The 22,062-nt window shown below is 39.5% G+C and overlaps 1 long non-coding RNA gene across 1 annotated transcript; it reads left to right on the forward strand.

The window, feature by feature from the left end:
• Positions 1-7,770: 7,770 nt before the first annotated feature.
• On the forward strand, positions 7,771-10,785 carry LOC104113555 (uncharacterized). Its single transcript, XR_011415096.1, has 3 exons — positions 7,771-7,861; positions 7,994-8,042; positions 10,475-10,785. It is a non-coding gene; the product is annotated as an uncharacterized lncRNA (long non-coding RNA).
• Positions 10,786-22,062: the final 11,277 nt, after the last annotated feature.

Raw genomic sequence — 22,062 nt, forward strand, 5'->3', positions numbered from 1 at the left:
AGATATTGCTTTAGTTCCTATAATGCTTGTTGGCACTCCAGGGTCCAAGCAAAATCGTTCTTCTTTTTGAGTAGAGAGAAAAATTTGTGACTTCGGTCAGATGATCTTGAAATGAACCGGCCTAAGGCTGCAATCCGACCTGTTAGCCTTTGTACGGCCTTCACGTTGTCAATGATGACGATGTCTTCAATAGCCTTGATTTTATCGAGGTTAATCTCTATTCCCCGATGTGACACTATGAAGCCGAGGAACTTGCCCGAACCGACCCCAAAAGCGCATTTTTCGGGATTGAGCTTCATTTTGTATTTCCTCAAAATTTCGAACATTTCCTGCAAATAGGTCAAATGGTCCTCTGCGCGCCGGGATTTAACTAACATGTCATCAATATAAACTTCCATTGATTTTCCCATTTTTTCTTCGAACATTTTATTTACTAGGCGTTGGTAAGTAGCCCCTGCATTTTTTAGCCCGAAGGGCATCACATTATAATAATATGTTCCATATCTGGTGACAAATGAAGTCTTTTCCTGGTCCTCCGAGTTCATCTGGATTTGATTATACCCGGAATAGGCATCGAGAAAAGTGAGGATCTCGTGGCCGACCGTGGAATCGATCATACGATCGATGTTGGGCAGTGGAAAGGAATCTTTGAGGCATGCTTTGTTCAAATCCTTATAGTCCACACACATTCTAAGTTTGTTCCCTTTTTAGGGACTACAAGTACGTTGGCTAGCCATTCGGGATATTTCACCTCCCGAATGGACCCTACTTTGAGAAGCTTGGTTACCTCGTCCTTTATGAATGCGTGCTTTCTCTCGGACTAGAGTCTTCTCTTTTGCTTCACCGGTCTGAACTGGGGTCCAAACTTAGCCGATGTGTCGTTATGTCCAGCAGGATACCTGTTATATCTAAATGGGACCAGGTAAAACAATCGATATTATCGATAAGAAATTGAACGAATTTCTTCCTGAGTTCGGGGCTCAACCCCGTTCCCAAGTATACCTTTCACTCGGGCCATTGCTCGATTAATGTGACTCGCTCTAGCTCCTCGATTGTTGATTTGGTGGCGTTGGAGTCATCGGGAATCATGAAAGATCGAGGGACCCTTTGATCATCATCCTCTTCTATTTTCTGGTTGTTTGGCTGGGTTGAAGCCGATGTCTGTGATTGCTATTTGGTGTCCCGTTCTCCTTCCGGACCCGATCTTCTTATCGGCGAAAGTGAGGATATTGGTTAAGTTTCGTTGACGACGAACATTTCCTTTATGGCTGGTTGTTCTCCGTATACCATTTTGACACCTTTCGATGTCGGGAATTTGAGGGCCTGGTGTAGGGTCGAAGGTACAGCTCTCATGTTGTGGATCCATGGTTTTTCGAAAAGGGCGTTGTATCTCATATCGCCTTCGATCACGTGATACTTTATTTCCTGGATGGTTCCGGCCACGTTTATTGGTAGGATTATCTCACCATTGGTGGTTTCACATGCCATATTGAACTCGTTTAGAACTAGAGTTGCGGGTACGATCTGATCGTGCAGGCCGAGCTGCTCTACTACCTTCAATCGGATGATGTTGGACGAGCTACCTGGATCGATTAACACACGCTTAATTTTAGTTTTATTCATGAGTACGGATATTACCAGTGCGTCATTGTGAGGTTGGATGACCCCTTCTGCATCTTCATCATAAAAGGACAAAGTCCCCATGGGTGCGTAATCTTGAATCCGAGATCGCTTTTCCCTCACCATCGATGTTTTAGTGCGTTTAAGCACTGGTCCCTGAGGGGTATCGATACCGCCGATGATCATGTGGATGACGTGCTGCGGTTCTTCTTGCTCGTTTTGCTTGCTGAAAATCCTGTTTTTAAAATGGTTCTTCGCCCTATGACTCAGAAATTCCCGAAGGTGCCCTTTGTTAAATAAGCGAGCTATTTCCTCTCTTAGTTGCGTGCAATCTTCCGTTCTGTGGCCATGGGTACCATGATATTCGTACGTTTGATTGGGATTTCTTCGGGCAGGATCAGTCTGCATGGGTCACGGCCATTTTATGTCTTTGATGCGTCCGATGGCTGACACGATAGCGGATGCACCAACGCTGAAGTTATATTCTGATAATCGAGGTCCTTCTATAGGATCGACATATTTATCAAAGCCGTTCTTACTAATAAGCCCCCGATAATTTTGTCCTCTATCAATCCTTCGATTATTCCGAACTGCATTGCATGCTGAACCGTTGTTCACCCGATCTGCAACGTACGGTCGATATCGATCTCTGTTCGTCCTTTGTTCTCTATCGATCTCCTTTTGGTTTTTAGTAACTGTCCTGTTTTGATGAACGGGTCCGTACGGAGCCCCCAACTGATCATCCTCGACCCTAATTTTTGATTGGTATCGGTTGTGTACATCTGCCCAAGTTATCGCTGGATACTCGATCAAATTTTATTTCAGCTGATGTGATGTTGTCGAACTTAGCTCGTTCAACCCTTGGGTGAAAGCTTGTACGGCCCAATCATCTGTGACCGGGGGTAATTCCATGCGTTCCATTTAAAATCGGGATACGAATTCCCTCAGCATTTCATTCTCCCTTTGCTTTACTTTGAAGAGGTCTGATTTTCTTGTTGTAACCTTTATGGCACCAGCATGTGCCTTTACGAATGAATCTGCTAACATGGCAAAATAATCGATGGAATTCGGCGGTAAATTGTGGTACCAGATCATAGCTCCCTTCGAGAGGGTCTCCCCGAACTTTTTCAACAACACGGATTCGATCTCATCGTCCTCCAAATCGTTACCTTTTATGGCACATGTGTAAGAGGTGACATATTCGTTAGGATCGGTCGTACCGTTATATTTGGGAATTTCGGGCATACGGAATATTTTGGGGATTGGCTTCGACGCCGCACTCGACGGAAAAGGCTTTTGTATGATTTTTTTCGAATCAAGCCCCTTTATCATTGGTGGAGCCCCCAAGATTTGATCGACCCTGGCATTGTACGTTTCCACCATCTTGTCATTGGCTTTGACTCGTTTTGTGAGTTTCTCGAGCAATTTAGTAATTTCGGGAGTAGTCCCCGATTCTTGCTTGTTAGATTTCACTATGGCGGGCTCTGTTCTGGGGGTGACTTCTCGAAGTGGATTGGAATCCGGCCTGCTTTGTGCACGAGTTTGGATATGTAGCTGAGCTATCACTACTTGTTGGGCTTGTAGCATCTCGAAGATCATACGTAAGCTGGCCCCGATTTCCCTCGCATTTTGGGTGTCTCGGGCTACGGATCGAGTACCGCCTTGAATGCTTTTTTCTGGTTCGGAACACTGATTCGCCTCCAAAACTATTTGTGAATTGACATCCAATGGTATTTCGGCTCGAATTTCGGGTACTTCGATTCGAGCGTCGGTGCCATTGTTAATTGGCCTTCCGGCCCCGGGTGCCAAGTTGTTGGTTTCATCTTGAAGGCCGGCTTCGTTATCGATCAGTGAAGCCATTTGATTGGGGGTTATTCGTAGCTGATCCGAAATTCAAGATGTTTTCGGAAATAAGTGCAAAGCACAATGGCGTGTTTTGTCAGATTTGTATCAAATAACCACTGTTATCCTCGGTCCCACAGTGGGCGCCAAACTGTTTACCCGAAAAATGGATAAAGTTGAATTTATACGCAGTTCCGAGGATATGTGCCGTAACTTAACACAAAATGTAATGATAAATAGAAATGTAAATATAGATTGTAGAGAATGCGAAATAGATAAGGTTGTCAGGAACAATAAACCTTAGGATTCAACAAATAGAATCAATCTAAGAAATCTGAAAGAACGATTCTTTACTGTAGAAGAATATAGTGCTTTTATTACAATGTAAGCATGAGAAAAACTTGTCTTACAGAAATGGTAACCAAGCCCTTTTATAGTGGAGGGATTTGACTCTAAGCATAATAAAATAAACATTCAGTGGGAGACCCATGATAAGTCAGTTTTTTCATAATTTCTGCCAAGATTCTCTCTAGTGGGATTGAAACGGCTTTTGTCTGCGAGCTCGATCTTGCTTAGAACCCTCGATTTTGGTTTGAGCTTGATTTCGACTCGAGCTCGTGATCTTGGTTCGAGCCCGATCCTGGCTCAAGCCCTCGAATTGATTCAAGGTCAATGTTGGTTGGTCTCTAGATTATCAGCACGATAGATCTACTCTGCATCATGGTTCGATTTCGATTCGAGTTTGATAATGATATCGAACTCGACACGGATCGGCCTCCCTAGGTTCGAGGTTAATTTATTCCACCTTCGGGATCTTACTTCGATAGATCATCATTCTAACTCGATCGGACGTGCTAAGACCGAAATCTATTTCGACCGTATACAGTATAATAAACTTTACATTCTAATTATAATTGGTAAAATAAATTCTCCATATATAAAAGTATAAACTTGACAATAAAATTTAATAATCAAGTTCCTTCAGTTGGATGAGAGCTCACAAACCAATCGCATACTTGATAAGATTTTGAATTTGATACTACAAACGATGCTTACCAATTTTTCATGCATAATGTTTACCAGAGATAGTTTTTATTACTTAATACATGACTTCTTAAATTATGCTTCACTTGACTGCAGAAATGTACCTGTGCATGTGTTTGTATGTGATTCCTTTTTTTTTTTTATATAGATTTTGCACCGGTTCTAGCTTGTGGAGACTACGAGGTAGCTGCTATGTCATTCACAGACCTTGAAGTTCTCTTTTGGTTTATTTCAGTCATTATTGTTCTATCGTTCAGACAATTTTGTATTGAGGATTTAGCCATGTATTTTGAGATTTTGTAGTGCTCATGTACTCATTGACACGGGTTGGTTGTAGTTGCACTGTTGTTGCTATTTTTAGATATTTTATGATTTTTTCGTTGTTAAGACCATTAAGTTTAGTTAACTTAATTTATTGTTATTGTGAAAGTGTTGGCTTGCCTAGCAAGAGGTGTTGCGCGCCGTCACGACTCCAGTGGGAGGTTGGGTTGTGACAAGTTGATATAAAAGCACTAGGTTGCCTAGGTATCACGAGTCATGAGCAAGTTTAGTAGAGTCTTATGGATCGGTACGGAGACGTCTGTACTTATCTTCAAAAGGCTACCGAAATATTAGGAAACTTCACTTTCTTGCATTCTTGTCGTGTGGGTTTGTTAATTTCAAAGTTTGAACATTTACTCTTCTATTCTCTCACAGATGGGTAGGACACGTTCAGGTGATCAGGAGCCGGAGCCCCAGACTGGAGTCACTACTCGGGGTAGAGGCGGGGGTCAAGGTAGAGGCAGAGCTCAGCCTAGAGCACACACAGCGACACCTGATGTTGAGCCTCAGATAGAGCAGGAGGAGGAGATCCCTGTTCCGACCGAGCCAGTAGGGCCAACTCAGATCCCAGAGGGGTTTATTACTACCCCGGTACTCTAGGACCCCCTAGTCCGCTTGGTTGGTCCTTTGGAGAGTGTGGCCTAGGCCGGTATATTTTCTATAGCACCAGCCGTTTCTTAAACCGGGGAGGTGCCCAAACTCCCGCTACTCATACTCCAGAGCAGATGGCTCATGGGTATCAGACCCCATTAGTTCTACTAGTTGGGGAAGTTCAGCCTGTTGCTATATAGCCCGGAAAGAGACTCACGATGTCAACTGAGGGGCTTAAGAGGCTGGACAAGAAATAAGACAACCTCTATTGAGTTACAATTTGAAAAGTTAATATTGAGAGAGCAGCAACAGAAGATAAACGGGTAAGGAATTGCAAAAGTTAGCTATTGAAGACACGAAAGTCCATAGAAATTCTAAAACATTAACTCTGAAAAACGTGTAGATTTATGTGTATATAATGTATTAATAAATTCACTAAATGTCAATGTAAGTAGTAAAATAAACAAAAACTTTAGAATTGGAAAGAGTAATTTTGTTATTAAGGGTAAACATGTCACTCAATTTTTAAAGAATATTATTGTAAATTAACTTTTAACTTAAGGTGTGCTTCTAATATAGTAGGATGATTAATAACAAATATATGTTTCATTAATTGGTCTCATTGGATATATATCTACAGGGAAATTATTGGATCAAGTGTCATTTTTTAGTATATAATGATGCTTAATCATTCAGATGTAAAGTATAACTTTAAACTAATCGCAACCACTTGTATTATGATCTCTTAATAACCCTAGAGATACATAGTGCCCCACCAGCTAGCTTTATGGTACAATTAGGTAAGTAAACATTATTATTCGTAAACACATCTTACGAAGAAACAATCAATATATTGTGCTAATTGGATCTATAAACATGTAAATACTTGCTTTCAAGATCTACCAATTGTAGTTTCGGAAAATAAGTAACTTATGGTCTAAAATTATGTCTGAAAATATTGAGCCAAGAACCCCAGCCAAATTAGTTGCATGGGATTAGTGAAAGTCAGATCTCTGAAAGATTCAATCTTTTTATGTTGGCTTAGGCCAATTATGTGTTTTCATTCACTACGGGAGGCCCTAAATTGAACTTATAACTAGGCTGAGATAGTAAGGAATCAAATAATTAATATATATTTTACCTTTTTATATAACCATCCTGTGTATATCCGGTACTTATTGGCGTGATTAATTTAAATTTGCGTCCTACAGAATCCACTAAGTAAAAAAATGGTCCCTATTGAAATTTTCTCCATTTTCATAGCAGAAACCCCAAACCTCTGATCGGATTTTCCTCAATATTGACCTCATGGTGCCGTCCTGCACGTCTCTTCATCATTTATAGTTTATACATATACATATTTCGTGGTCGAGCACTCTCCTCTTCCTTTTCCAAGAAGTATATAATAATGAGTAGATCATGAAGTTTCAATATGGAGTATATGATTTACCATAAATTTTTGCAAAGATCATATATATGTTTCCAGGTATTAGAAATCCAATTTATATAAATTTTCTTTATTTTCATTAATGTTATCGATCAATTAAGTAATTTTTTCCATGTATTTTCACAAAACACAATTATTACTCCTATTAAGTTAAAGGATAATACGATTGTCTATTATGAGGATGGTGGGACAGGCAATAGCTAATAATGATGTGGCAAATGATGCCTAAATTTAGTACTTATTGGAGGTTTAAGTACTAGAAGTCTTTGTAACGATCCGGTCGGTCGTTTTGAGAGTTGTAGCTCCATTCCCCAATTTACTGCTCATTCTGTACTTTATAACTGTATTGTGACTTGTCGAGGTAGTCGGTTCGAGTTCGGAGAGATTTCGGAATGAATCGAGACACTTAGTCTCAAGGTGTCTTTAGTTTTACTCTCATCATTGCATCTTTCATCAATGGCATAGGTGATTTACATCTTTGCTAACAACTCATAAATCTTCCTAGTGCAAACTGGGGCAGAAAATTTTGTTTGTTTTGTTTGTAGGCACCCACCTGGAGAACGAGGGGCAATATTTCAGAAATTGGTTTTAAGTTCAAGTCAGAGAGGCATCAGGAGCCCGCCTGAAGAACAGGGTCAACTTTCAATTTCGTTCAAGATCAAGCAGGAGGATCCCGCCTAAAAAACATGGTCAACGTTCAGTTTTCAAGTTCAAGTTAGAGAAGCATCAGGAGCCCGCCTGAAGAACAGGGTCAACTTTCAATTTTCAAGTTCAAGAAATATCAGGAGCCCGCCTGAAGAATAGGGGTAACCTCCAGTTTTTCAATTCAAATCAGAAGTTGCACGAGCCGCCTGAAGAACATGGTTTGCAAGCTCAAGTCTACTCTAAGTTCAAGTTTATTTCAAGTGCAAGCAGCAGGATGCCCGCCTGAAGAACAGTGTCAACTTTCAATTTTCTTCAAATTCAAGTCAGCATGATGCCCACCTGAAGAATAAGGTAAATTTTCAGTTTCATGTTGAAGGATCAAGTGGAGATTCAAGGAAGATTTGAGACAAGAAGTAGATAGGATCTTGTGTTTTTCTTTTATTTTCGCTGTAATTTTTCCTTTTATTTTTGATGTAATGGCAGGAATCGCGGACCTTAACCTCGACGACACCTCAATTGGCTCTCCACCTCGGTATACTCCATCGCTCTTCTCACTTCTGAACTACATGTAGCCTGATTCCTTTATAGCCAAGGATATGTAGGCATCTCAGATATCAGGGCTCGGTCACAATCTTTTATCCATCTTTCTTTCTTCTGAATAAGTGTCGGGTCAGAAATCAATTACGCCACTTACTTGTTTCTTTGCTAAAAAATACTTCGCATTTTCAAGCAAAGAGGGGCAGCTGTAAGCACGTAATTTTTGACCCGCCACGTCTTCGAGATATATTAGTAATTTCGCATATTTTATATATCATTAATATTTTGTAGTCATACTATTTTACTAGGATTTTTATTTTACTCAACTTTTATTTTTATATAATCTTGAAAAAATACCAAAAATAGTTTCACAATATAATATTGTTAATTAGAATTAGTTTTGTATTTTATAGTATAGATTTTATTTTAATTTTAGGATGTCCATGTTCTTTTAAACCCAATTCAACCAATCTAACCCACTCCTCTTAGCCTATACCCGCTGACTCATCTGCCCTACCCGACCTAGTGCCTTTTAATCTTGGCCATCCAATATCTCCTCACCCAATGGCCCATATCCTATCTACCCACAATATAAAAATACAATTAATACCAAACCCCTAATGGAGAAGGACCCTAAGAGAGACACACGATGAGATAGCAAGAGAGAGAGAGGCGGACAATCTTTCAGTCCAAAAACGAGAGAGAAGATAGGCATTCCACTGAGCTCACAAAATCGTCAGTGCTCTTCATCAACACTATGTAATACATCTTTGAAATACCCTTCATCCAAGTAAACCATCGGCAGTTTCATCATGGTTTTATAGCCGTCTCCATAGGTCTTCGTCCGAGCTTCACCCCAATACCAAAAATAATCGAGTCTCACCACCCTCTACTATAGCTTTGTTCAATCACTCTGAATTACCAGGCTATACCGCTTTTCAATCGAGTCGACCAAATCAGTAGGTTTCGTTTCAAGAGGTTGTCTTGTTCGCGATTCCAAATTCTAGTCCCTTGCGGAACAAACACTCGATTCTCTTAATCCGAGCTTGTGGTTCTGTCAATTAATTTGATTGTTGCGGCTGCGTGAGGTCTATTTTCTAACTCTACCTAATCTTTGGTTTCGTTGCTCTTGTTGATGTTTGAATGGAATGTTTGGTTGATTCTCTGTTTGCATTTTGCTTTTAATGAACTTTGCATTTGTCTTATTTAGTGAGGGTTAGCTTATCTTTTAGTTTATTTATTATTTATCTCATTGATGAAAGTGGTTATTGATATAATTAACTATACATGTAAGTCCATGGAAATGATAATAAATTGAAAGTTGCTTATGGCCATGTTTGGAACAGTTAGAGCCTTTTCATTGTTTCAGGCACGTCTTTGGGGTTGGTTCGAATTAACAATTGCTGTAGGACAGCAAGAATTAAACAAATAGGCAACTTTTAGGATCTCATTCGGAGTTAGGAGGCATATATTATAACGTTTAAGATTTCTTTCATTCGAGGTCAGAGGTCGCCCCTTTAGTTGATTAATTCATTTGAGGATGCCCCGTAGAGTTTGTATATATATTTTATACTTTTTTATCAGGGGTATGTCCCGAAGCGAATGTAAATGGAGGTCGTGACATCATCAGTGGAGGCATAGTATAGGCTAGTAAGACTTATTTTATTATCTTTTATTAGAAAGGGACGACCTCGAACCTCTTCCGCTATTTATTTTCAATTTGTGTATTTCTTATCTTAGTCCGGATATTCTTTAAAGCCAACTAGATCATGTGCGAAACCATAATTTTCATGGGACTCGATGAATGCCTAACACCTTCTCCCTGAGTCAAATGAACCCCCTATCTAGAATCTCTGGTGCAAACTGGTTTAGAGTCAAATATATTTTTAAGGGAAAATTGCTTTTAAATGGTGACTTGGCACACCGAGATTACATGTCAAGTGGCGACTATGGTAAAATCTCTTTTAAACAATCTTTTGTCACTTTCAAATTGAAAACTTTTTTGAGCTTCAAAAACCAATTTTATCATTTTTAAAGAGGGTTAGTAAGGTAAAAAAAAGGGTGTGACAACTACGAGGCGGTACCTCGGGAGTGCCCTTGTTGATATTTTTTTATGGCTGCATTTGCCTTTGGTTATTTTGATAATTTCCTTAAAGTTATAAGTTTTTGTTTTCCTTCCGTGAGTTATTGGTTGCCCTTATTATGTGTAGTTAAATTGTGACATACTACTTGATTTATTCTCATTGTTATTTTTATTATTATAATGTTAAACTTTTCACCCTGTCTTTTATTATTCTAGTAGGGCCCGACCTTATTCTAGTAGGGCCCGACCTGGCCTCGTCACTACTCTACCGAGGTTAGGCTTGGCACTTATTGGGTACCGCTGTGGTGTACTCATACTATGATTCTGCACATCTTTTTTTGCAGATCCAGGTACTTCCCATCAGACCAAACATCAGTGAATTAGACTGTATGCGGAGACTTCAAGGTACATCTGCCAGCATCCGTAGATCCCAGATTCCCTACATCAGTGATTATTTAAGTTGCCGTTATTATTTATTTCAGTTGTTAAGAATTGAGTTTCATATTTATATTCAGCTATTCTGCATAATTGATAGGCTTACCTAGTCTTAGAGATTAGGTGTCATCACGACATCCTACGAAAGGAATTTAGGATGGTGACAAGTTGGTATCAATGCTCTATGTTCATGGGTGTTATGAATCACAAGCAGGTTTAGTAGAGTTTCGCGGATCGATATAGAGACGTTTGTACTTATCTTCGGGAGGCTATGGAACTGTTAGAAAAATGTTCACTTCTTTAATTCTTTATCATGCACATTTGTTGACTTCGAAGTTCTAAACTATTTTCTTTCTATTCTCTCACAGATGGTGAGGACACACATAACTGGATTCGATGATCAGACACCTACACCCCCTGTGTCACGACCCAAACTAACCCCTGTCGTGATAGCGCCTATCGTGGAACTAGTCAAGTCGACTCATTTCCAAAAAAAAACTGATATTTTTATTTCAAAGATAATTCCAATATTATTTAACATAAAAACCTTCGTAAAGGAGTTCCAATCAAAATAAAAGTGCGGAAGAAAAAGCCCAATATTAGGGTGTGACTAGTCATGAGCATCTACTATATTATGTCTAACAATATCAAGGCTAACTCAACCTGAAAAATAGCTAAATACAACTAGAGGAAGATAAGAGGGAGAAGAGCAAGGGCTGCGGTCGCCAAGTAGCTTCCTTGCTATCCCCGAGAAAATCTACAACCAAAATAATCAACAACCGCTATAATGTCCAGCTACACCTGGATCTGCACACAAGGTGCAGGGAGTAACATGAGTACGCCAACTCAGTAAGTAACAATAATAAATAAAGACTGAGCAGTAGTGACGAGCAATAAAGCATATAATGTTCATATCAGGAAATGTCAGTAAAATACTACATGCTTTTAAAATCAGGGTTTGAATCAAAATATCTCGTTTAAACCCAGTTCCAGTAAAAATTATTTAAAGATATTTTTTCAATAGTTTTCAGACAGAAGAAAAATGCAAAGGTGAGCAAAATGATGAAATCATAAATAGCCCCTCGGGCAAAATATCACTCATATACATCCCCTCGGGCAAATCTCAAAGTACTCGTGCCACTCGGGCATACCTCACAGTTACTCTTTGCCACTCGGGCATACCTCACAATCACTCATGCCTCCCAGTCACTCAGCACTCGGCACTCGCACTCAGTAGGTACCTGCGCTCACTGGGGGTGTGTACAGACTCCGGAGGGGCTCCTTCAGCCCAAGCGCTATAATCTGCACGGACAACTCACGTGTTGCACAGACAACTCACGTGCTATAATAATAAAGTATGCTGCAGGCGCGCAGCCTCGATCCACACTCATCCTCACAATCAGGCCCTCAGCCGATATCAACATGCTGCGGCGTGCAACCTGATCCCATAAATATCCTCACAAATCAGGCCCTCGGCCTCACTCAGTCATAAACCTCTCAAGCCACTCGGGCATTTCAGTAAAATATGGCATTCGGCCCAAACCATTTATATGCATCAAAATAGAGTCATAAAACTGAGTTATGCGGTAAACAATTATAAACATGGCCGAGTATAGATTTTCAATCGAAAATAATGAGAAGATAGTAAGAAACAGCCCCTAAGGGTCCAAACAGCACTGGTGCAAGGCCCAAACATGGCATTCAGCCCAATTTACAGAAACTCTTTCTAAAACATATAAGTATCATATAGTTTCAATAAAGTATGCAACTTTACAGTTGCTACGGGATGGACCAAGTCATAATCCCCAACAGTGCATGCCCACACGCCCGTCACCTAGCATGTGCGTCACTAAAAATAGTAGAGTGATATAAAATTTGGGGTTTCGTACCCTCAGGACTAGATTTACAATCGTTACTTACCTCGAACCGGTCAAATCTCTACCCCGCAATGCTCTTGCCTCTAGACTCAGTATCCAAATGCTCCAAAACTATTCACAATCAGTACAATACCATCAATACGTGCTAATGGAATGAATTCTACAAGAAAAGCTACAAAATTAGACCAAAAACCCAAAATTGGCTCAAACCCGGCCCCCGAGCCCACGTCTCGAAATTTGACAAAATTTACAAAACTAGAAAGTTCATTCACTCACGAATCTAACCATACCAAATTCATCAAAATCCGACATCGTTTGGTTCTTCAAATCCTTAAATTAAACTCTTAAAAATTTCAAGCCCTAACCCTCTACTTTCACTCCAAAATCCTACGAATTAATGATGAACAAGGCCATAGATTCACGAAATTTATACCATTATGGGTTAGAATCACTTACCCCAACGTTGCTCCTTGAAAACCTTCGAAAAATCGCCTCTCTCCCGAGTTTCTCAAATCCAAAAATGGAAAATGAAGACAAAACACACGAGCTGGGGCTTTTCTGCCCAGCACAGTCGCACCTGCGGCCATATGTCTGCTCCTATGGAACCACACCTGCGGTTGAATCCTCGCACCTGTGAGAACCACGTAAGCCCTCAATTCTGCACCTGCGACCCCAGGTTCCGCACCTGCGGGCGCGCACCTGCGTAATATTTCTGCTTCTGCGGAACCGACCCAACTCTTCCTTTCCGCATCTGCGCTCAAGGCCTCGCACCTGTGTTCCTAGCCTTGGCCTTCCATTTCCACATCTGCGGCTTCCCCAAACGCACCAGCGGTCTCGCACCCGCGACTCTTTCTTTCGCAAGTGCGAAAATAGCAGTAGCAGCAGCTTCAGCTGCATTTTCCAACTTTGACAAATCCGTTAACCACCCGAAATCACCCCGAGGCCCTCGGAACCTCAACCAAAAATATCAACAAGTCATATATCAACATACAAACTTAGTCGAACCTTCGAATCATTCAAAACAACATCAAATCATTAAATTACCCTCGGATTCAAGCCTAAGAACTTCTAAATTTCCAAATTAGGTAACTGATGCCGAAACCAACCGAACCACGTCCGAATGACCTCAAATTTTGCACACACATCACAAATGACACTACGAACCTACTCCAACTTCTGAAATTCTATTCCGACCCCGGTATCAAATTTTCCACTGCCGAACAAAATTGCCAAATTTCCAATTTCGCCAATTCAAGCCTAATTCTACCACGGACCTCCAAATCATATTTCGGACGCGCTCTTAAGTCCAAAATCACCTAACGGAGCTAACGAAACTATCAGAATTCAAATCCGAGATCATTTACATATAGGTCAATATTCGGTTGACTTTTCCAACTTAAGGTTCTAAATAAGAGACTAAGTGTCTCATTCCACTCCGAAAACACTCCAGGCCCGAACCAACTAACCCGGTATATCATAATATAGCTTAAGAGCATAAAGGAAACAGAAATAGGGGAAATGAGTCTATAACTCCCGAAACGACCGACCAGATCGTTACACTCTGTTGGAGCCTCAAGAGGCCAGGGCTGGGGCAGAGGCCGAGCCAAAGGCCGAGGAAGACCACGTGGTGCAGCCAAAGCACCTGCACGAGCTGCTGCAGCAGAGCCACCGGTAGCTCCAGTTGGAGAGCAGACACGTGAGATGCATGTTACTACCCTTGCACTTCAGTAGACTCTTGCCCAATTTTTGAGCATGTTTGGCACTCTAGCTCAGGCAGGGTTGATTCCACTTGCTCCTGCCATATCTCAGGCCGGGGGAGGAGCACAGATTCCCACCCCCCGTACCCCAGAGCCACGTCCCCATGTTGACCATGCCCTAGAGGTTATACCAGTGCATCCAGTTGTCCCAGTTTGGTTTTAGCGGTTTGGCTTCAGAGGATACTTAGGGTTTTCTTGAGGAATGTCACTGTATCCTCCGTACTATGGGTATTGTGGGTTCTAGTGGGGTTTCTTTCACGGCATTCCAGCTTAGAGGAGTGGCCTACCAGTGGTGGAGGGCATATGAGTTGGACAGTCCGGCTGAGGCAGCTTCACTCACTTGGACTCAGTTTTCAGATATGTTCTTGAGGGATTATGTTCCTCAGAGTCTCAGAGATGCATGGCGCGCAGAGTTTGAGCAGTTGCACCAGGATTCTATGACCGTGTCAGAGTATGCGATTCGATTCAGTGATTTGTCTAGGCATGCACCAGCCTTAGTTGCTACTGTTCGATAGCGGGTTCGCCGATTTATTGAGGGGCTCCACCCTAGTATCAGATTCAGTATGGCCTAAGAATTGGAGATGGACATCACATACCTATAGGTGGTGTTAATTGCTATGAGATTAGAGGGTATGCGGACTCGGGAGAGAGAATAGAGGGAAGCTAAGAGACCTCGAGATTCTATCACATATAACAGTTCTCGTGCCCCAGCTACCGCGACTAGAGTGGAGAGGTACCTTGGATCATGTTCCTAGCAGGGTTGTTTCATTTCTTAAGGCTCAACGAATGGTTGAGAAGAGGTGTCATGCGTATCTGGCCTATGTGAGAGATGTTAGTGTTGATACTCCTACCGTGGAGTCAGTTCCGGTAGTAAGGGAGTTTCCCGATATATTTCCAGCAGATCTTACGGGTATGCCACCCGATAGGGATATTGACTTTGGCATTGATTTGTTACCGGGCACTCAACCCATTTCTATTCCACCATATCATATGGCCCCAACAGAATTGAAGGAATTAAAAGAGCAGTTACAAGAGCTGCTTGATAAGGGGTTTGTTCGGCCCAGTGTATCGCCTTGGGGTGCTCCTGTCTTATTTGTGAAGAAGAAGGATGGTTCTATGCACATGTGTATTGATTACCGCCAGTTGAACAAGGTTACAATGAAGAACACGTATCCATTGCCACATATTGATGACCTATTTGATCAACTTCAAGGTGCCAGAGTGTTCTCTAAGATCGACTTACGTTTAGGCTATCATCAATTGAAGATTCGGGAGCCACATATCCCAAAGACTGCCTTCAAGACTCGGTATGGCCATTATGAGTTCTTTGTAATGTCATCTGGGCTGACCAACGCCCCAGCAATATTTATGCATTTTATGAACAATGTATTTTAGCCCTATATTAACTCATTCGTCATTGTGTTTATTGACAACATTCTGGTGTACTCCCGGAGCCGGGAAGATCATGAGCAGCACCTGAGGACTGTGCTTCAGACTTTGAGAGAAAAGAAGTTATACGCAAATTTTTTAAAGTGTGAATTCTGGTTGGATTCAGTAGGATTTTTGGGTCATGTGGTAACGAACAAGGGGATCCAGGTAGATCCGAAGAAAATTGAAGCAGTGCAAAGTTGGCCATACCATCACCAGCTACTGAGATCCGGAGTTTTCTTGGCTTGGCGGGGTATTATCGCCGATTTGTAGGGGATTTCTCTTCTATTGCTGCACCTATGACCAAATTGACTAGAAGGGAGTTCCATTCAGATGGACCGAGGAATGTGAGGAGAGCTTTCAAAAGCTCAAGACAACTTTGACTACAACCCCAGTATTGGTATTGCCTATAGGTTCAGGTTCTTATATTGTGTATTATGATGCGTCGCGCATTGGTCTCGACGCAGTGTTGATGCAAGACGGTAGGGTGATTGCCTATGCTTCCAGACAGTTAAAGGTACATGAGAAGAATTATCCGATCCACGAACTTGAGTTAGCAGCTATTGTTCACGCCTTAAAGATTTGGCGGCATTATTTGTACGATGTCCATTATAAGGTCTACACCGATCACCGGAGTCTACAACATATGTTTAAATAGAAGAATCTTAATTTGCGGCAGTGGAGGTGGTTGGAGTTGCTTAAAGATTATGACATCACCATTCTTTATCATCCCGGGAAGGCCAACGTGGTGGCCGATGCCCTGAGTCGCAAAGCGGAGAGTTTGGGCAGTTTAGCATATCTACTGGTAGCAGAGATGCCTTTAGCCTTGGATGTTCAGGCCTTGGCCAACCAATTTGTTTGATTGGATGTTTTCGAGGCTTGTGTGGTTTCTCAGTCTTCTCTTTATGATCGTATTAGAGAGCGTCAGTATGATGATCCATATCTGCTTGTCCTTAAGGACACAGTTCAGTATGGTGATGCCAAGGAAGTCACTATTGGAGATGACAGTGTATTACGGATGCAGGGCAAGCTATGTGTGCCCAATGTAAATGGTTTGCATGAGTTGATTCTCCAGGAGGCTCACAGTTCGCGGTACTCTATTCAGCCAGGTGCCGCAAAGATGTATCAGGACTTGAGACAATACTATTGGTGGAGGCAGATGAAGAAAGACATAGTGAAATATGTAGCTCGGTGCCTAATTTGTCAGCAGGTGAAGTATGTGCATCAGCGACCGGGTGGATTGCTTCAGAAGTTAGAGATTCCAGAATGAAAATTGGAGCAGATCACTATGGATTTCGTTGTTAGGCTCCCACGGACTCAGAGGAAGTTCGATGCAGTTTGGGTGATTGTGGATAGATTGACCAAGTCAGCTCATTTCATTCATGTGGTTACTACTTACTCTTCGTAGCAGCTGGATTAGGTTTACATTCGCGAGATTGTTAGGCTTCATGGCATACCGGTATCTATCATCTTTGACCGGGGTACACAATTTACATCACGGTTCTAGAGGGTCGTACAGGGAGAGTTGGGTACTCGTGTGGAGTTGAGTGTAGCATTTCACCCTCAGACGGACGTGCAGTCCGAGCGCACTATTCAGATACGGGAGGATATGCTTCTTGGTTTAAATTGAAGATTTGAGGGTCGAGTTGATGTCAGATTTTAGTAAATATTTTATGGTTGGACTCGTGGTTGAATGAGCCTTCGTATTTTGTAACTTTTGTGGGGTTCCGAGACGTGAACCCCACATGCAATTTTTGGGTTAAATTTCGGATTTTGTTAGAAAATTTGTATTTTCATATGGAAATTATTCCTATAATTTGTATTGATTGAATCGAATTAATTATGACTAGATTCGAGCCGATCGAAGTCGAAAAATCGAGGAAAAGGCTTATTACTTAACTAATTGAGCGTGGTTTGAGGTAAGTGACTTGTCTAACCTTGTGTGGGTGAAATTTTCCTTAGGATTGGTATTGATAAAAAAATTTAATGTGTTGAAAGTCGTGTACACAAGGTGACGAGTGTGTACATGAGCTAAATGTGGAAGATTATGTCTTTAAATTGTATAAATCACTATTGCATATTAATTAAATTATTTTATTCTGTTATATTTATCATCATTAATATATTTTCGTATTTTAAATTTGCCCGACCTATTCCTGCTAAGTGTTTTACCTGTTTAGTTGAAACTCTGTTTCTTTTGTTTTGTGCATTATTTGAAGGTTGGATTTCTTAATTTAAATATTATTAAAATAAAATATTTTACATTTAAAATTTTGATATTAAGGCAAGGTGTTTAATTTTTGAAATATTATTTTTGCTTGGTTATTCATTCCTGAATATTTTGTGAGATGTTGTACTCATTGTGATTGAGCCGTGAGCTCCTTATTGTGGAAAATATTCTTGTTGTTGATTTATTTTGGCAAGTTGAAATATTTGGGCACTTGAGGTGCAGATTGTGATATATTGTGATATTGATACGCATGCGGTGGTATAAGGTCTGGGTGTTAAAACGCATGCGGTGAGATAAGGGTGGCTTGATACGCGTGGCTAATACGAGAACTACTAGAAGTCATGGAGTGCGATAAGAGTGGCTAAAACGGGAGATGCTATTTCGAAAAAAATATTTTCTTTAAAATTAAATGTGAAGGCTCCCGCGGTTATATAAGGAAATGAGATATTGTGAATTTATTTATGATTTGGGACTACGAGGCGGTACCTCGGGAGTGTCCTTGTTGATATTTCTTTATGGCTGCATTTGCCTTTGGTTATTTTGGTGATTTTCTTAAAGTTATAAATTTCTGTTTTCCTTCCGCGAGGTATTGGTTGCTCTTATTCTATGTAGTTAAATTGTGACATGCTACTTGATTTATTCTCATTGTCATTTTTATTATTATATTGTTAAACTTTCTACCCTGTCTTTTATTATTCTAGTAGGGCCGAGCTGGCCTCGTTAATACTCTACTGAGGTTAGGCTTGGCACTTATTGAGTACCGCTGTGGTGCACTCATACTACTCTTCTGCACATCTTTTTGTGCAGATCCAGGTACTTCCTATCAGGTCAGACATCAATTAATTAGACTGTACACTGAGACTTCAAGGTACATCTGCCAGCGTACGCAGGTCCCGGAGTCCCCTTCTATCCTTATTATGTCGTTTTCCTTATTTTCTTTAGACTCTAATGTACAGAGGCACTGAGAATAAATTCTTAGAACCCTTTGACTTATTCTTACCGGGTTTTGGGAGTTGTGATTATTTAAGTTACCGTTCTTATTTATTTCAGTTGTTATGAATTGAGTTTCATATTTATATTCAGTTATTCCGCATATGATAGGCTTACTTAGTATTAAAGACTAGGTGCGATCACGACATCCTACATAGAAAATTTAGGATCGTGACAGTCTTATACTATATATTCCACGGATACATTTTATGTCCACCAATTGTTTCATTTGGTATTATCTTTATCACGATATGTCAAAGGGTGTTATCAATATACTGCTGAATAAAAAAATGAAGACAATTGGCAGTCTTTGGCATGCACAACAATAATTTGGTAGCCATACGAACATTTAGGTCTTAACTTATATTGATAATTTAGTTTATGATGTTTGTGGACTTTATCTGTTGATTTATTGCAGAACTTTTGCTATGCCATTTTTGTTAATCTGTTCAATTACTATAACATGATTCTTCTGGTATCTTTCTTCAATTTAACAAATGTCCCAGAATTGGAAAAAGAAAGAAAATACTTCTTCCCTAAAGAGGAAAGTGGAAAATTTCTAGTTATCTAATGAGTCACGTTTCCTTATAGTTGGCAGTCAAATACAGGCTAAGGTACTTTTTCGCCGTCAAAATAGAAGGTTGTTTACTTTTCTTTTATGTCTTTTTGAATTTTCGGACTGCTTTTTATATGTGGTTTATCAGGCAGCAAATACATTTGGAGAAAAGAATCTGGCAGTCAAAAACAAAAGTATAGTGAAACTACTTGCCCATTGCTACTTGAAATTGTACATAACTCTAATTTCCCCTCTACCCGACGCGTTTGTCGAGATAAAAAGGGTTTAGGGATTAATTCTCGCTCAACTTTGTTTCAATATCACAAAATTCACTCAATTTCGTTTATAACTTAAAAGGCATTCAACTTTGACCACATCACTTAAAAGTTACATTTGATGGAATATGAATATATTATCACCGAAAAAATGACATGACAAACTTTTAGTTATTTTTTATTGCCACGTGAGCAACCACATAAGATTTTAACAACAAATTGGATAATACAATATATGTTGTGCCCGTTCTTGCTTGGATGTGAAAAGTCGTAACCATAATTTTTTTCCTTTAAACATACTAGATAGTTGTACATGAATTATAGCCTGTTTGGCCAAACTACTAAAATCAACTTATTTTGATAAATACTTTTTCTTAAAATTATTTTTCTCAAAAGTACTTTTGATGAGAAGCAGTTTGTGGTTGACTAATTAATTTGAAAAACACTTTTGAGCAGCAATTAGTGTTTGGCCAAACTTTTAAAAAGTACTTTTATGTGTATTTTTTCTCAAAAGCGCTTTTAAAAAAAGTGTTTTTGCGGAAGAAACTACTTTTTCCTGCCTCTCCTTAAAAATAATTTTTTTTTCTTCCAAAAAATTAGTCAAACACTTAAACTTTGGGGGAAAAAGTATTTTTTTTAATAAAAAAATTACTAGTTTAGAGAAGCTTGACTAAACATGCTATTAATCACATGGATTACAAATGCAAGTCATAAGAAAGTTCTTTTAAATTGTCATTCTAGCAATATTTTAATAAGGAATACCCACAAATACATGCAGCCTAACCAGGCAGCTTAAACAAAAGAAAGACACAAATATATCACATGGTATCATATGTGGTTGCTCACGTGGCATAAAAAATAACTAAAAGTTTGCCATGTCATTTTTCCGGTGATGATATATTCATATTCCATCAGGTGTGACTTTTAAGTGATGTGACCAAAGTTAAATGACTTTTAAGTTATAAACGAAAGTTGAGTGACTTTTGTAAAATTGAAACAAAGTTGAGTGACCACAAACGAAATTAATTCAGATAAAAAGTAGTAGTACTTTTCAATTAAGATTTTTTAATTTTTCCTGTTAATATTGCTTCTGCCATTGGTTTCATTAGTAAATTAAATATTAAGCCGATATTCCAGGAAACATTTCTGCTCTGGACATCAGTTAAATATTTCTCTAGCTAGGAAAACTTTAATTTCGGAAAATTTTCTATTCTATACCACAATTTATTTCCACAGAGAAAACTGAAAATTTGAATCTTTTCCTGCTTAATATGAAAAAAAGAAGTGAAATTACTCGCTAGAAAAATGTTTTACTCAGTTTTAGCATCAGAAATCGAGTCTTTCAGTTAGAACTTTAGTTTTAGCATAACTTTCTAAAGATGATAATAACCAAGAGCAAAGTAGTCGGCATATGCAAATGTTTAGCCGCTTTCAATGGTAAAACAAGCCGTACGGAGCACAACAAACGAAAATTGGCAAAACCAGAATTTTTTTAAATACTTCTCAAATAAATTACATCAAGAGGGATACTAAAATTAGAGTTAATTGATCCTTAGAAAACCAAATTTATCAAAACAATGTTTGTCTGATTATTAACTTTCACCTTATATACAATGTTCGACATTTCAGATATTAACCCCCCCCCCCCCAAACCAAAAAAAACAAGGCACTAGCAAGGGACTTGTTTGTTTGCATTAATCATGCACTAATATTAGGAAAACAGAACAGTTTTTCTGTCTCATTCTTAGGAATGAAGTGAAAATTAAAGACTTAAATAAACAAAGTTGTGTCAATCCAATCATTACCAATCTCATAACTCATAATTAAGGTTTCAAAGTTTATATGGAGCCTCTTACTGTGGACTTTAACTGTTGTGGAGAAAGAAATAAAATAATGAATGGCAAGAAGTATATATATCAGGGTAAATGTATTGTCTAATTTCCCATATCAAAGATTCATTCTCATAGTTGAGCCTGTGTTTTATTATATCATGCACCTATGTTTAGTATAATCTGGCTTCCTCTGATTAACAACAAAAAAATTAATTTATTCTCATAATTCATAAAACAATACAAGCTAAGCATAGACATATATAGAAGTGTTCTAGCAAGAGGTGGAGCCACAATTTGAACTTTATGAGATATAAATTCTAGGATAGTACCATCAGATGTTAGTAATTGGGTTCTAAATATAAGTTATGTACATATTTAGTGGATTTTCTAATACATGATTTGAACTAAACCACCTTCTAGCTCTGCCTAGCTTATTTCTAAACTTATTTTATCTCGTTTCTTCACTTTCAATAAAGTAGTCAGAAATCATGTCCCATTGATAAACAGATTACGTTTTTTCAAAATCAAGATGCAATTTTTTTAATCAGAACT

The sequence above is a fragment of the Nicotiana tomentosiformis genome, chromosome 1 (genome assembly GCF_000390325.3).
Source record: "Nicotiana tomentosiformis chromosome 1, ASM39032v3, whole genome shotgun sequence".
In the NCBI taxonomy this organism is placed as follows: Eukaryota; Viridiplantae; Streptophyta; class Magnoliopsida; order Solanales; family Solanaceae; genus Nicotiana; species Nicotiana tomentosiformis.